This window comes from Schistocerca cancellata, chromosome 1 (assembly GCF_023864275.1).
Source record: "Schistocerca cancellata isolate TAMUIC-IGC-003103 chromosome 1, iqSchCanc2.1, whole genome shotgun sequence".
Classification (NCBI taxonomy): Eukaryota; Metazoa; Arthropoda; class Insecta; order Orthoptera; family Acrididae; genus Schistocerca; species Schistocerca cancellata.
This window is the reverse complement of record NC_064626.1, coordinates 1,091,630,283-1,091,644,712: the sequence shown is the minus strand read 5'-3', so window position 1 is coordinate 1,091,644,712 and position 14,430 is coordinate 1,091,630,283.

The following is a 14,430-nucleotide window of genomic DNA, read 5'->3' as shown; positions in this document are numbered from 1 at the left end:
CTGGCCACTATCTTTAATACAGTGAAAATATATTGCATTAAATCACATTTAAAACTTATTGCTTGCACAGTCTGCATCATTTGAGTCTCTTCTACTGTTATCAATTCTCAGTATTTCAGTTCAATGAGATATGAGACTCCAAGGCTGTTCAAAACCACATGCAACAATGAACCACAGATAAGGAGATTGTTGCAATGTGAATTATTCTACTCTTTGTCTTCCTAAATTCTGCCTATGAGAAGAAGCCTTTCTGTCAGCCAGAAATGTAAGTGAACACTGTTTTCAGTGTTCTTTCATCCAGGTCACTACTGACAAACATCTATAGCTAACATGGTCTACATAGGCTCGCTTACCCAGCTTCCGCTAAACAGCTTGCCCATAATCAACAAAAGAGTGCTTTCTTCTTTCATTTATAATTAATAAATTTAATCTATTCTTATTATATGACATTATAAAACCAAACCTCAACAGCTACCATAAACCCTAAGATATATATTTTGTTTCACTTATGCTTATGCAGTTTGTAATTTATTTAGTATGGTAATACATTTAATTTGTTGTGCATAGTATTTTTCATCAGTATTGTTCATTTAAGCAATATTTTTAGTAACACTTCATTTTATTATACTTACTTACAAAATTTGCAAACTCTTTGTAGTAAAAATTGTGGAAAGCTAGTTTTGTGGGAGTGGGGGGGGGGGGGGGAGACATGACATCTTTGGCACTTCTGCCAGGGGTGGAGTGTCATCTCAGTACAGACCAGAGTATGCTTTGCTCACTTATGGGAATCCAATAACAGTGTTGGCAGCACTATACAGTGTCAACCCCATTGGAGCGTGGGGAGCAGATGTAGGCTTGTCAGGGTAGCTACTTTAGCCTCCTCACCCCAGGCATACTGATTCTCTAGTGAGGAGCAGGAAGAAATTCAGCAAAGCTAAAGTGGAAACTTATTCATTTATTTATCTTGTGTAGTGTATTGTGATGCTCCATGCGCATGTCCAGTGGGATGGGTGGGTGACAAAACCATGGTCCTCGGTTGTGGTACACTGTCAGAACCCCAGCCACAGTCATAAAGAGTTGGTGTGGATCAGGAGTGGAGTGGCCTTGCTGGGCAAGCAGCTCGCTGTCAGTTGTACTTCATGGTCACTTGATGAGAGGGTTGTGGTGACAGTGTCCTGGAAGTGATTTTCAGCAGACATGATGTTAGAGTGTGAACTCTGGCCCCAAACATTTGACTGGGGACAGTAATTCTAAGCAGATAGGTGACTGGTATGGTCTTAGTGTTCAATGCAGATGTATAGGAAAGGACCCTTTGAATGCTGCTGACTGGCACTGATGGCTACACCAGCAGGTGAGGATTAAGTAATGATGCTTCTTTGGACTACATGGCAGTAGATGACTGTACTCAGATGCGCTTTGCCAGTTGGGTGAGCAGTGTTTATATACAGCCTAACCTAGCATGTTTTCTTATAGGTGCCTGAGGTGTCACAGCCACCCTGCTGTAATGCTGAAATGGCATCCTAGATTTCAGTAACATCACTGGTTGCTGAATATGTAGGCATACCAATGTACGGGGACAAAGTTGTTTAATGCTTTTTGCCAATGTTTCGCTACAGATCTACTGTGTGATGTATGTGATCCTTTTTTTTATCACTGCAGGCTAAATAAGGAGATAACTGTGATTCTTGAATTATCCTGGCGGACATAATGTTCCATCATCTTTCGGGCATGCACTCGGGACAGCGACAATTCTTCTTGCGATATTTTGGCTAGAAACCTCCCAGTCACCTTCAAGGCGAGTCAGAGACTGAGTTCATAGCGTTTGCGCGTGCCTATTTATACAGAGAGTCACATGAAACAAAGCTGCTGATGATTGAAAGCGCATGCGTCAAAGATATCAAAGTCGCTACTACTGCGCTAGTCATAGATAAGATGTATATAGCAAAGATAAACATATAAGCTAAGAGTGGAAAAAAATATATATATATATATATATATATATATATATATATATATATATATATATATATATATATATATATATATATATATATAATAGAGGGAAACATTCCACATGGGAAAAATATATTTAAAAAGAAAGATGATGAGACTTACCAAACAAAAGCGCTGGCAGGTCGATAGACACACAAACAAACACAAACATACACACAAAAATCAAGCTTTCGCAACAAACTGTTGCCTCATCAGGAAAGAGGGAAGGAGAGGGAAAGACGAAAGGATGTGGGTTTTAAGGGAGAGGGTGAGGAGTCATTCCAGTCCCGGGAGCGGAAAGACTTACCTTAGGGGGGGAAAAGGACGGGTATACACTCGCACACACACACACACATATCCATCCACACATATACAGACACAAGCAGACATTTGTAAAGGCAAAGAGTTTGGGCAGAGATGTCAGTCGGGACGGAAGTACAGAGGCAAAGATGATGTTGAAAGACAGGTGAGGTATGAGCGGCGGCAGATTGAAATTAGAAATTAGCGGAGATTGAGGCCTGGCGGATAGCGAGAAGAGAGGATATGCTGAAGGGCAAGTTCCCATCTCCGGAGTTCAGACAGGTTGGTGTTAGTGGGAAGTATCCAGATAACCCGGACGGTGTAACACTGTGCCAAGATGTGCTGGCCATGCACCAAGGCATGTTTAGCCACAGGGTGATCCTCATTACCAACAAACACTGTCTGCCTGTGTCCATTCATGCGAATGGACAGTTTGTTGCTGGTCATTCCCACATAGAACGCTTCACAGTGTAGGCAGGTCAGTTGGTAAATCACGTGGGTGCTTTCACACGTGGCTCTGCCTTTGATCGTGTACACCTTCCGGGTTACAGGACTGGAATAGGGGTGGTGGGAGGGTGCATGGGACAGGTTTTACACCGGGGGCGGTTACAGGGGTAGGAGCCAGAGGGTAGGGAAGGTGGTTTGGGAATTTCATAGGGATGAACTAAGAGGTTACGAAGGTTAGGTGGACGGCGGAAAGACACTCTAGGTGGAGTGGGGAGGATTTCATGAAGGATGGATCTCATTTCAGGGCAGGATTTGAGGAAGTCGTATCCCTGCTGGAGAGCCACATTCAGAATCTGATCCAGTCCCGGAAAGTATCCTGTCACAAGTGGGGCACTTTTGGGGTTCTTCTGTGGAAGGTTCCGGGTTTGAGGAGATGAGGAAGTGGCTCTGGTTATTTGCTTCTGTACCAGGTCGGGAGGGTAGTTACGGGATGCAAAAGCTGTTTTCAGGTTGTTGGTGTAATGGTTCAAGGATTCCAGACTGGAGCAGATTCGTTTGCCACGAAGACCTAGGCTGTAGGGAAGGGACCGTTTGATGTGGAATGGGTGGCAGCTGTCATAATGGAGGTACTGTTGCTTGTTGGTGGGTTTGATGTGGACGGACGTGTGAAGCTGGCCATTGGACAGGTGGAGGTCAACGTCAAGGAAAGTGGCATGGGATTTAGAGTAGGACCAGGTGAATGTGATGGAACCAAAGGAGTTGAGGTTGGAGAGGAAATTCTGGAGTTCTTCTTCACTGTGAGTCCAGATCATGAAAATGTCATCAATAAATCTGTACCAAACTTTGGGTTGGCAGGCCTGGGTAACCAAGAAGGCTTCCTCTAAGCGAACCATGAATAGGTTGGCGTACGAGGGGGCCATCCTGGTACCCATGGCTGTTCCCTTTAATTGTTGGTATGTCTGGCCTTCAAAAGTGAAGAAGTTGTGGGTCAGGATGAAGCTGGCTAAGGTAATGAGGAAAGAGGTTTTAGGTAGGGCGGCAGGTGATCGGCGTGAAAGGATGTGCTCCATCGCAGCGAGGCCCTGGACATGCGGAATATTTGTGTATAAGGAAGTGGCATCAATGGTTACAAGGATGGTTTCCGGGGGTAAGAGACTGGGTAGGGATTCCAGGCGTTCGAGAAAGTGGTTGGTGTCTTTGATGAAGGATGGGAGACTGCATGTAATGGGTTGAAGGTGTTGATCTACGTAGGCAGAGATGCGTTCTGTGGGGGCTTGGTAACCAGCTACAATGGGACGGCCGGGATGATTGGGTTTGTGAATTTTGGGAAGAAGGTAGAAGGTAGGGGTGCGGGGTGTTGGTGGGGTCAGGAGGTTGATGGAGTCAGGTGAAAGGTTTTGTAGGGGGCCTAAGGTTCTGAGGATTCCTTGAAGCTCCGCCTGGACATCAGGAATGGGATTACCATGGCAAACTTTGTAAGTGGTGTTGTCTGAAAGCTGACACAGTCCCTCAGCCACGTACTCCCGACGATCAAGTACCACAGTCGTGGAACCCTTGTCCGCCGGAAGAATGACGATGGATTGGTCAGCCTTCAGATCACGGATAGCCTGGGCTTCAGCAGTGGTGATGTTGGGAGTAGGATTAAGGTTTTTTAGGAAGGATTGAGAGGCAAGGCTGGAAGTCAGAAAATCCTGGAAGGTTAGGAGAGGGTGATTTTGAGGAAGAGGAGGTGGGTCCCGCTGTGACAGAGGACGGAACTGTTCCAGGCATGGTTCAATTTGGATAGTATCTTGGGGAGTTGGATCATTAGGAGTAGGATTAGGATCATTTCCACTCCCTCCAAAACCTCAAAATTCCAATCAACACAATCTGGAACCACAACACCCCAATTCAGTAGTTAACCTCTCCTCCAAACCTCTCTCCCAATCCGAAACCTCTGTCCTATCCAAAGGCCTCACCTTCAGCCCCACTCCCAGATTTAACCAAACAGCCCTTGTCAAAGATTTACTGTCCTACACCCGTACTCTCTGCTGGAGATATCACTTTGCCACGAAGAAAAATGATCCTAATCCTACTCCTAATGATCCAACTCCCCAAGATACTATCCAAATTGAACCATGCCTGGAACAGTTCCGTCCTCTGTCACAGCGGGACCCACCTCCTCTTCCTCAAAATCACCCTCTCCTAACCTTCCAGGATTTTCTGACTTCCAGCCTTGCCTCTCAATCCTTCCTAAAAAACCTTAATCCTACTCCCAACATCACCACTGCTGAAGCCCAGGCTATCCGTGATCTGAAGGCTGACCAATCCATCGTCATTCTTCCGGCGGACAAGGGTTCCACGACTGTGGTACTTGATCGTCGGGAGTACGTGGCTGAGGGACTGTGTCAGCTTTCAGACAACACCACTTACAAAGTTTGCCATGGTAATCCCATTCCTGATGTCCAGGCGGAGCTTCAAGGAATCCTCAGAACCTTAGGCCCCCTACAAAACCTTTCACCTGACTCCATCAACCTCCTGACCCCACCAACACCCCGCACCCCTACCTTCTACCTTCTTCCCAAAATTCACAAACCCAATCATCCCGGCCGTCCCATTGTAGCTGGTTACCAAGCCCCCACAGAACGCATCTCTGCCTACGTAGATCAACACCTTCAACCCATTACATGCAGTCTCCCATCCTTCATCAAAGACACCAACCACTTTCTCGAACGCCTGGAATCCCTACCCAGTCTCTTACCCCCGGAAACCATCCTTGTAACCATTGATGCCACTTCCTTATACACAAATATTCCGCATGTCCAGGGCCTCGCTGCGATGGAGCACTTCCTTTCACGCCGATCACCTGCCGCCCTACCTAAAACCTCTTTCCTCATTACCTTAGCCAGCTTCATCCTGACCCACAACTTCTTCACTTTTGAAGGCCAGACATACCAACAATTAAAGGTAACAGCCATGGGTACCAGGATGGCCCCCTCGTACGCCAACCTATTCATGGGTCGCTTAGAGGAAGCCTTCTTGGTTACCCAGGCCTGCCAACCCAAAGTTTGGTACAGATTTATTGATGACATTTTCATGATCTGGACTCACAGTGAAGAAGAACTCCAGAATTTCCTCTCCAACCTCAACTCCTTTGGTTCCATCAGATTCACCTGGTCCTACTCTAAATCCCATGCCACTTTCCTTGACGTTGACCTCCACCTGTCCAATGGCCAGCTTCACACGTCCGTCCACATCAAACCCACCAACAAGCAACAGTACCTCCATTATGACAGCTGCCACCCATTCCACATCAAACGGTCCCTTCCCTACAGCCTAGGTCTTCGTGGCAAACGAATCTGCTCCAGTCTGGAATCCTTGAACCATTACACCAACAACCTGAAAACAGCTTTTGCATCCCGTAACTACCCTCCCGACCTGGTACAGAAGCAAATAACCAGAGCCACTTCCTCATCTCCTCAAACCCGGAACCTTCCACAGAAGAACCCCAAAAGTGCCCCACTTGTGACAGGATACTTTCCGGGACTGGATCAGATTCTGAATGTGGCTCTCCAGCAGGGATACGACTTCCTCAAATCCTGCCCTGAAATGAGATCCATCCTTCATGAAATCCTCCCCACTCCACCTAGAGTGTCTTTCCGCCGTCCACCTAACCTTCGTAACCTCTTAGTTCATCCCTATAAAATTCCCAAACCACCTTCCCTACCCTCTGGCTCCTACCCCTGTAACCGCCCCCGGTGTAAAACCTGTCCCATGCACCCTCCCACCACCACCTATTCCAGTCCTGTAACCCGGAAGGTGTACACGATCAAAGGCAGAGCCACGTGTGAAAGCACCCACGTGATTTACCAACTGACCTGCCTACACTGTGAAGCGTTCTATGTGGGAATGACCAGCAACAAACTGTCCATTCGCATGAATGGACACAGGCAGACAGTGTTTGTTGGTAATGAGGATCACCCTGTGGCTAAACATGCCTTGGTGCATGGCCAGCACATCTTGGCACAGTGTTACACCGTCCGGGTTATCTGGATACTTCCCACTAACACCAACCTGTCTGAACTCCGGAGATGGGAACTTGCCCTTCAGCATATCCTCTCTTCTCGCTATCCGCCAGGCCTCAATCTCCGCTAATTTCTAATTTCAATCTGCCGCCGCTCATACCTCACCTGTCTTTCAACATCATCTTTGCCTCTGTACTTCCGTCCCGACTGACATCTCTGCCCAAACTCTTTGCCTTTACAAATGTCTGCTTGTGTCTGTATATGTGTGGATGGATATGTGTGTGTGTGCGAGTGTATACCCGTCCTTTTCCCCCCCTAAGGTAAGTCTTTCCGCTCCCGGGACTGGAATGACTCCTCACCCTCTCCCTTAAAACCCACATCCTTTCGTCTTTCCCTCTCCTTCCCTCTTTCCTGATGAGGCAACAGTTTGTTGCGAAAGCTTGATTTTTGTGTGTATGTTTGTGTTTGTTTGTGTGTCTATCGACCTGCCAGCGCTTTTGTTTGGTAAGTCTCATCATCTTTCTTTTTAAATATATTTTTCCCATGTGGAATGTTTCCCTCTATTATATTCATATCATTAATTTGAACCCAACAATCACGTTTGTTATTGTTATTGTTATTGTCACTGTTACATTTCGTAGTCTTTTCTGTCTTCTTATTTCCTCCTTCTGTTTTTGCCATCAGTTTTACTTTCTATTCACCTTCTCCTTTTTTACCGTAATCCAGTATACAATTTTATCCCGCCGATATATACTCAATAATACGTAATAATACGTAACCCACTTCCAAACCATAACCAAAAATTTTTTTCCGCTTTCAACACTACCGCTGCTATAAAATCCGCCGTTTCCAGTTCACAAACAGTTCCTTTCAGCTATTAAACAACCTTTTCGGCCAGTTTTAATATCTTTTGCTTTATTTCCATTTCCGTTTTTCTCAAATCATCGATCATTTTTAGCCGCTTCCCACAGGTTTTAACGTCATTATTTCTTCATCAGACAATTTTTAGCTTCATTTCCATAATCTGCCACCACCAAACCACCCTTTTAATACATCCTCACGTAGTTTTTTCGATATTTTCCCGTATTTCTCCACCCTTTAACGTGTTTTGGCGGCAACACAGCCACCTAACCTTTATGCACATCATTATCTACCTACACAAGTTCACCATAGGATCAACCTAGCCCAGCTCTAACCAACCCTTTTTCGCCTTTTTTCACACCAGATCTCCATTTGATTTCTAGTTTTACCTTTATCTCCCCCCATATATTTTTATATTTATTTTCATTTTCATTTCAGCCTCGTGTTCCACTTTCCACCTTCTAGTACCATGTCACCCTCACAACACCTCCACAACGACCCCATTAAGTTTTATTTACATTCCCTCCGAAACATGCCTTCGCCCTAGCCAGATTACACTCCCATATTTTATTTTCTCAGGCTTGTCTGACATTTGGCATCACCCCCAAAGGCCTCACACTTAAAGTTCCCATCTCTGGCTGCAACCCTTCTTTCCATCAGTCCCTATACCAGTTCCAAACCGAACAATCCATTGCCCTCACCCACCTAATCCTTCACCTACACATCCACTCAGCCAAGCAACACACCCATCAACTCCTGTCCCTAATAAAAGTCCTCAATCTTTCCTCTCCCACATCCACACCGGTTGTTCAGAGCATCCTCCTACAGGCCAACCGCAAATTAGAACAGCATGCCACCCTCCACCTTAAAAAACTATCCAATCTCCTGGTTTCCCACCTCCGAAAAGGCAACTCACTCACCCTTCACAACCATTCCAGCAAACCTCAACCTCCTCTCATTGCACACAAACCTAGTCTCTCCCATCTACTCAATCTCCCACTTCCAGCTCCACTCCCTCCAAAACCTCAAAATTCCAATCAACACAATCTGGAACCACAACACCCCAATTCAGTAGTTAACCTCTCCTCCAAACCTCTCTCCCAATCCGAAACCTCTGTCCTATCCAAAGGCCTCACCTTCAGCCCCACTCCCAGATTTAACCAAACAGCCCTTGTCAAAGATTTACTGTCCTACACCCGTACTCTCTGCTGGAGATATCACTTTGCCACGAAGAAAAATGATCCTAATCCTACTCCTAATGATCCAACTCCCCAAGATACTATCCAAATTGAACCATGCCTGGAACAGTTCCGTCCTCCGTCACAGCGGGACCCACCTCCTCTTCCTCAAAATCACCCTCTCCTAACCTTCCAGGAATTTCTGACTTCCAGCCTTGCCTCTCAATCCTTCCTAAAAAACCTTAATCCTACTCCCAACATCACCACTGCTGAAGCCCAGGCTATCCGTGATCTGAAGGCTGACCAATCCATCGTCATTCTTCCGGCGGACAAGGGTTCCACGACTGTGGTACTTGATCGTCGGGAGTACGTGGCTGAGGGACTGTGTCAGCTTTCAGACAACACCACTTACAAAGTTTGCCATGGTAATCCCATTCCTGATGTCCAGGCGGAGCTTCAAGGAATCCTCAGAACCTTAGGCCCCCTACAAAACCTTTCACCTGACTCCATCAACCTCCTGACCCCACCAACACCCCGCACCCCTACCTTCTACCTTCTTCCCAAAATTCACAAACCCAATCATCCCGGCCGTCCCATTGTAGCTGGTTACCAAGCCCCCACAGAACGCATCTCTGCCTACGTAGATCAACACCTTCAACCCATTACATGCAGTCTCCCATCCTTCATCAAAGACACCAACCACTTTCTCGAACGCCTGGAATCCCTACCCAGTCTCTTACCCCTGGAAACCATCCTTGTAACCATTGATGCCACTTCCTTATACACAAATATTCCGCATGTCCAGGGCCTCGCTGCGATGGAGCACTTCCTTTCACGCCGATCACCTGCCGCCCTACCTAAAACCTCTTTCCTCATTACCTTAGCCAGCTTCATCCTGACCCACAACTTCTTCACTTTTGAAGGCCAGACATACCAACAATTAAAGGGAACAGCCATGGGTACCAGGATGGCCCCCTCGTACGCCAACCTATTCATGGGTCGCTTAGAGGAAGCCTTCTTGGTTACCCAGGCCTGCCAACCCAAAGTTTGGTACAGATTTATTGATGACATTTTCATGATCTGGACTCACAGTGAAGAAGAACTCCAGAATTTCCTCTCCAACCTCAACTCCTTTGGTTCCATCAGATTCACCTGGTCCTACTCTAAATCCCATGCCACTTTCCTTGACGTTGACCTCCACCTGTCCAATGGCCAGCTTCACACGTCCGTCCACATCAAACCCACCAACAAGCAACAGTACCTCCATTATGACAGCTGCCACCCATTCCACATCAAACGGTCCCTTCCCTACAGCCTAGGTCTTCGTGGCAAACGAATCTGCTCCAGTCTGGAATCCTTGAACCATTACACCAACAACCTGAAAACAGCTTTTGCATCCCGTAACTACCCTCCCGACCTGGTACAGAAGCAAATAACCAGAGCCACTTCCTCATCTCCTCAAACCCGGAACCTTCCACAGAAGAACCCCAAAAGTGCCCCACTTGTGACAGGATACTTTCCGGGACTGGATCAGATTCTGAATGTGGCTCTCCAGCAGGGATACGACTTCCTCAAATCCTGCCCTGAAATGAGATCCATCCTTCATGAAATCCTCCCCACTCCACCTAGAGTGTCTTTCCGCCGTCCACCTAACCTTTGTAACCTCTCAGTTCATCCCTATGAAATTCCCAAACCACCTTCCCTACCCTCTGGCTCCTACCGCTGTAACCGCCCCCGGTGTAAAACCTGTCCCATGCACCCTCCCACCACCACCTATTCCAGTCCTGTAACCCGGAAGGTGTACACAATCAAAGGCAGAGCCACGTGTGAAAGCACCCACGTGATTTACCAACTGACCTGCCTACACTGTGAAGCGTTCTATGTGGGAATGACCAGCAACAAACTGTCCATTCGCATGAATGGACACAGGCAGACAGTGTTTGTTGGTAATGAGGATCACCCTGTGGCTAAACATGCCTTGGTGCATGGCCAGCACATCTTGGCACAGTGTTACACCGTCCGGGTTATCTGGATACTTCCCACTAACACCAACCTGTCTGAACTCCGGAGATGGGAACTTGCCCTTCAGCATATCCTCTCTTCTCGCTATCCGCCAGGCCTCAATCTCCGCTAATTTCTAATTTCAATCTGCCGCCGCTCATACCTCACCTGTCTTTCAACATCATCTTTGCCTCTGTACTTCCGTCCCGACTGACATCTCTGCCCAAACTCTTTGCCTTTACAAATGTCTGCTTGTGTCTGTATATGTGTGGATGGATATGTGTGTGTGTGTGTGCGAGTGTATACCCGTCCTTTTCCCCCCCTAAGGTAAGTCTTTCCGCTCCCGGGACTGGAATGACTCCTCACCCTCTCCCTTAAAACCCACATCCTTTCGTCTTTCCCTCTCCTTCCCTCTTTCCTGATGAGGCAACAGTTTGTTGCGAAAGCTTGATTTTTGTGTGTATGTTTGTGTTTGTTTGTGTGTCTATCGACCTGCCAGCGCTTTTGTTTGGTAAGTCTCATCATCTTTCTTTTTAAATATATTTTTCCCATGTGGAATGTTTCCCTCTATTATATTCATATCATTAATTTGAACCCAACAATCACGTTTGTTATTGTTATTGTTATTGTCACTGTTACATTTCGTAGTCTTTTCTGTCTTCTTATTTCCTCCTTCTGTTTTTGCCATCAGTTTTACTTTCTATTCACCTTCTCCTTTTTTACCGTAATCCAGTATACAATTTTATCCCGCCGATATATACTCAATAATACGTAATAATACGTAACCCACTTCCAAACCATAACCAAAAATTTTTTTCCGCTTTCAACACTACCGCTGCTATATAATCCGCCGTTTCCAGTTCACAAACAGTTCCTTTCAGCTATTAAACAACCTTTTCGGCCAGTTTTAATATCTTTTGCTTTATTTCCATTTCCGTTTTTCTCAAATCATCGATCATTTTTAGCCGCTTCCCACAGGTTTTAACGTCATTATTTCTTCATCAGACAATTTTTAGCTTCATTTCCATAATCTGCCACCACCAAACCACCCTTTTAATACATCCTCACGTAGTTTTTTCGAAATTTTCCCGTATTTCTCCACCCTTTAACGTGTTTTGGCGGCAACACAGCCACCTAACCTTTATGCACATCATTATCTACCTACACAAGTTCACCATAGGATCAACATAGCCCAGCTCTAACCAACCCTTTTTCGCCTTTTTTCACACCAGATCTCCATTTGATTTCTAGTTTTACCTTTATCTCCCCCCATATATTTTTATATTTATTTTCATTTTCATTTCAGCCTCGTGTTCCACTTTCCACCTTCTAGTACCATGTCACCCTCACAACACCTCCACAACGACCCCATTAAGTTTTATTTACATTCCCTCCGCAAACATGCCTTCGCCCTAGCCAGATTACACTCCCATATTTTATTTTCTCAGGCTTGTCTGACATTTGGCATCACCCCCAAAGGCCTCACACTTAAAGTTCCCATCTCTGGCTGCAACCCTTCTTTCCATCAGTCCCTATACCAGTTCCAAACCGAACAATCCATTGCCCTCACCCACCTAATCCTTCACCTACACATCCACTCAGCCAAGCAACACACCCATCAACTCCTGTCCCTAATAAAAGTCCTCAATCTTTCCTCTCCCACATCCACACCGGTTGTTCAGAGCATCCTCCTACAGGCCAACCGCAAATTAGAACAGCATGCCACCCTCCACCTTAAAAAACTATCCAATCTCCTGGTTTCCCACCCCCGAAAAGGCAACTCACTCACCCTTCACAACCATTCCAGCAAACCTCAACCTCCTCTCATTGCACACAAACCTAGTCTCTCCCATCTACTCAATCTCCCACTTCCAGCTCCACTCCCTCCAAAACCTCAAAATTCCAATCAACACAATCTGGAACCACAACACCCCAATTCAGTAGTTAACCTCTCCTCCAAACCTCTCTCCCAATCCGAAACCTCTGTCCTATCCAAAGGCCACACCTTCAGCCCCACTCCCAGATTTAACCAAACAGCCCTTGTCAAAGATTTACTGTCCTACACCCGTACTCTCTGCTGGAAATATCACTTTGCCACGAAGAAAAATGATCCTAATCCTACTCCTAATGATCCAACTCCCCAAGATACTATCCAAATTGAACCATGCCTGGAACAGTTCCGTCCTCCGTCACAGCGGGACCCACCTCCTCTTCCTCAAAATCACCCTCTCCTAACCTTCCAGGAATTTCTGACTTCCAGCCTTGCCTCTCAATCCTTCCTAAAAAACCTTAATCCTACTCCCAACATCACCACTGCTGAAGCCCAGGCTATCCGTGATCTGAAGGCTGACCAATCCATCGTCATTCTTCCGGCGGACAAGGGTTCCACGACTGTGGTACTTGATCGTCGGGAGTACGTGGCTGAGGGACTGTGTCAGCTTTCAGACAACACCACTTACAAAGTTTGCCATGGTAATCCCATTCCTGATGTCCAGGCGGAGCTTCAAGGAATCCTCAGAACCTTAGGCCCCCTACAAAACCTTTCACCTGACTCCATCAACCTCCTGACCCCACCAACACCCCGCACCCCTACCTTCTACCTTCTTCCCAAAATTCACAAACCCAATCATCCCGGCCGTCCCATTGTAGCTGGTTACCAAGCCCCCACAGAACGCATCTCTGCCTACGTAGATCAACACCTTCAACCCATTACATGCAGTCTCCCATCCTTCATCAAAGACACCAACCACTTTCTCGAACGCCTGGAATCCCTACCCAGTCTCTTACCCCCGGAAACCATCCTTGTAACCATTGATGCCACTTCCTTATACACAAATATTCCGCATGTCCAGGGCCTCGCTGCGATGGAGCACTTCCTTTCACGCCGATCACCTGCCGCCCTACCTAAAACCTCTTTCCTCATTACCTTAGCCAGCTTCATCCTGACCCACAACTTCTTCACTTTTGAAGGCCAGACATACCAACAATTAAAGGTAACAGCCATGGGTACCAGGATGGCCCCCTCGTACGCCAACCTATTCATGGGTCGCTTAGAGGAAGCCTTCTTGGTTACCCAGGCCTGCCAACCCAAAGTTTGGTACAGATTTATTGATGACATTTTCATGATCTGGACTCACAGTGAAGAAGAACTCCAGAATTTCCTCTCCAACCTCAACTCCTTTGGTTCCATCAGATTCACCTGGTCCTACTCTAAATCCCATGCCACTTTCCTTGACGTTGACCTCCACCTGTCCAATGGCCAGCTTCACACGTCCGTCCACATCAAACCCACCAACAAGCAACAGTACCTCCATTATGACAGCTGCCACCCATTCCACATCAAACGGTCCCTTCCCTACAGCCTAGGTCTTCGTGGCAAACGAATCTGCTCCAGTCTGGAATCCTTGAACCATTACACCAACAACCTGAAAACAGCTTTTGCATCCCGTAACTACCCTCCCGACCTGGTACAGAAGCAAATAACCAGAGCCACTTCCTCATCTCCTCAAACCCGGAACCTTCCACAGAAGAACCCCAAAAGTGCCCCACTTGTGACAGGATACTTTCCGGGACTGGATCAGATTCTGAATGTGGCTCTCCAGCAGGGATACGACTTCCTCAAATCCTGCCCTGAAATGAGATCCATC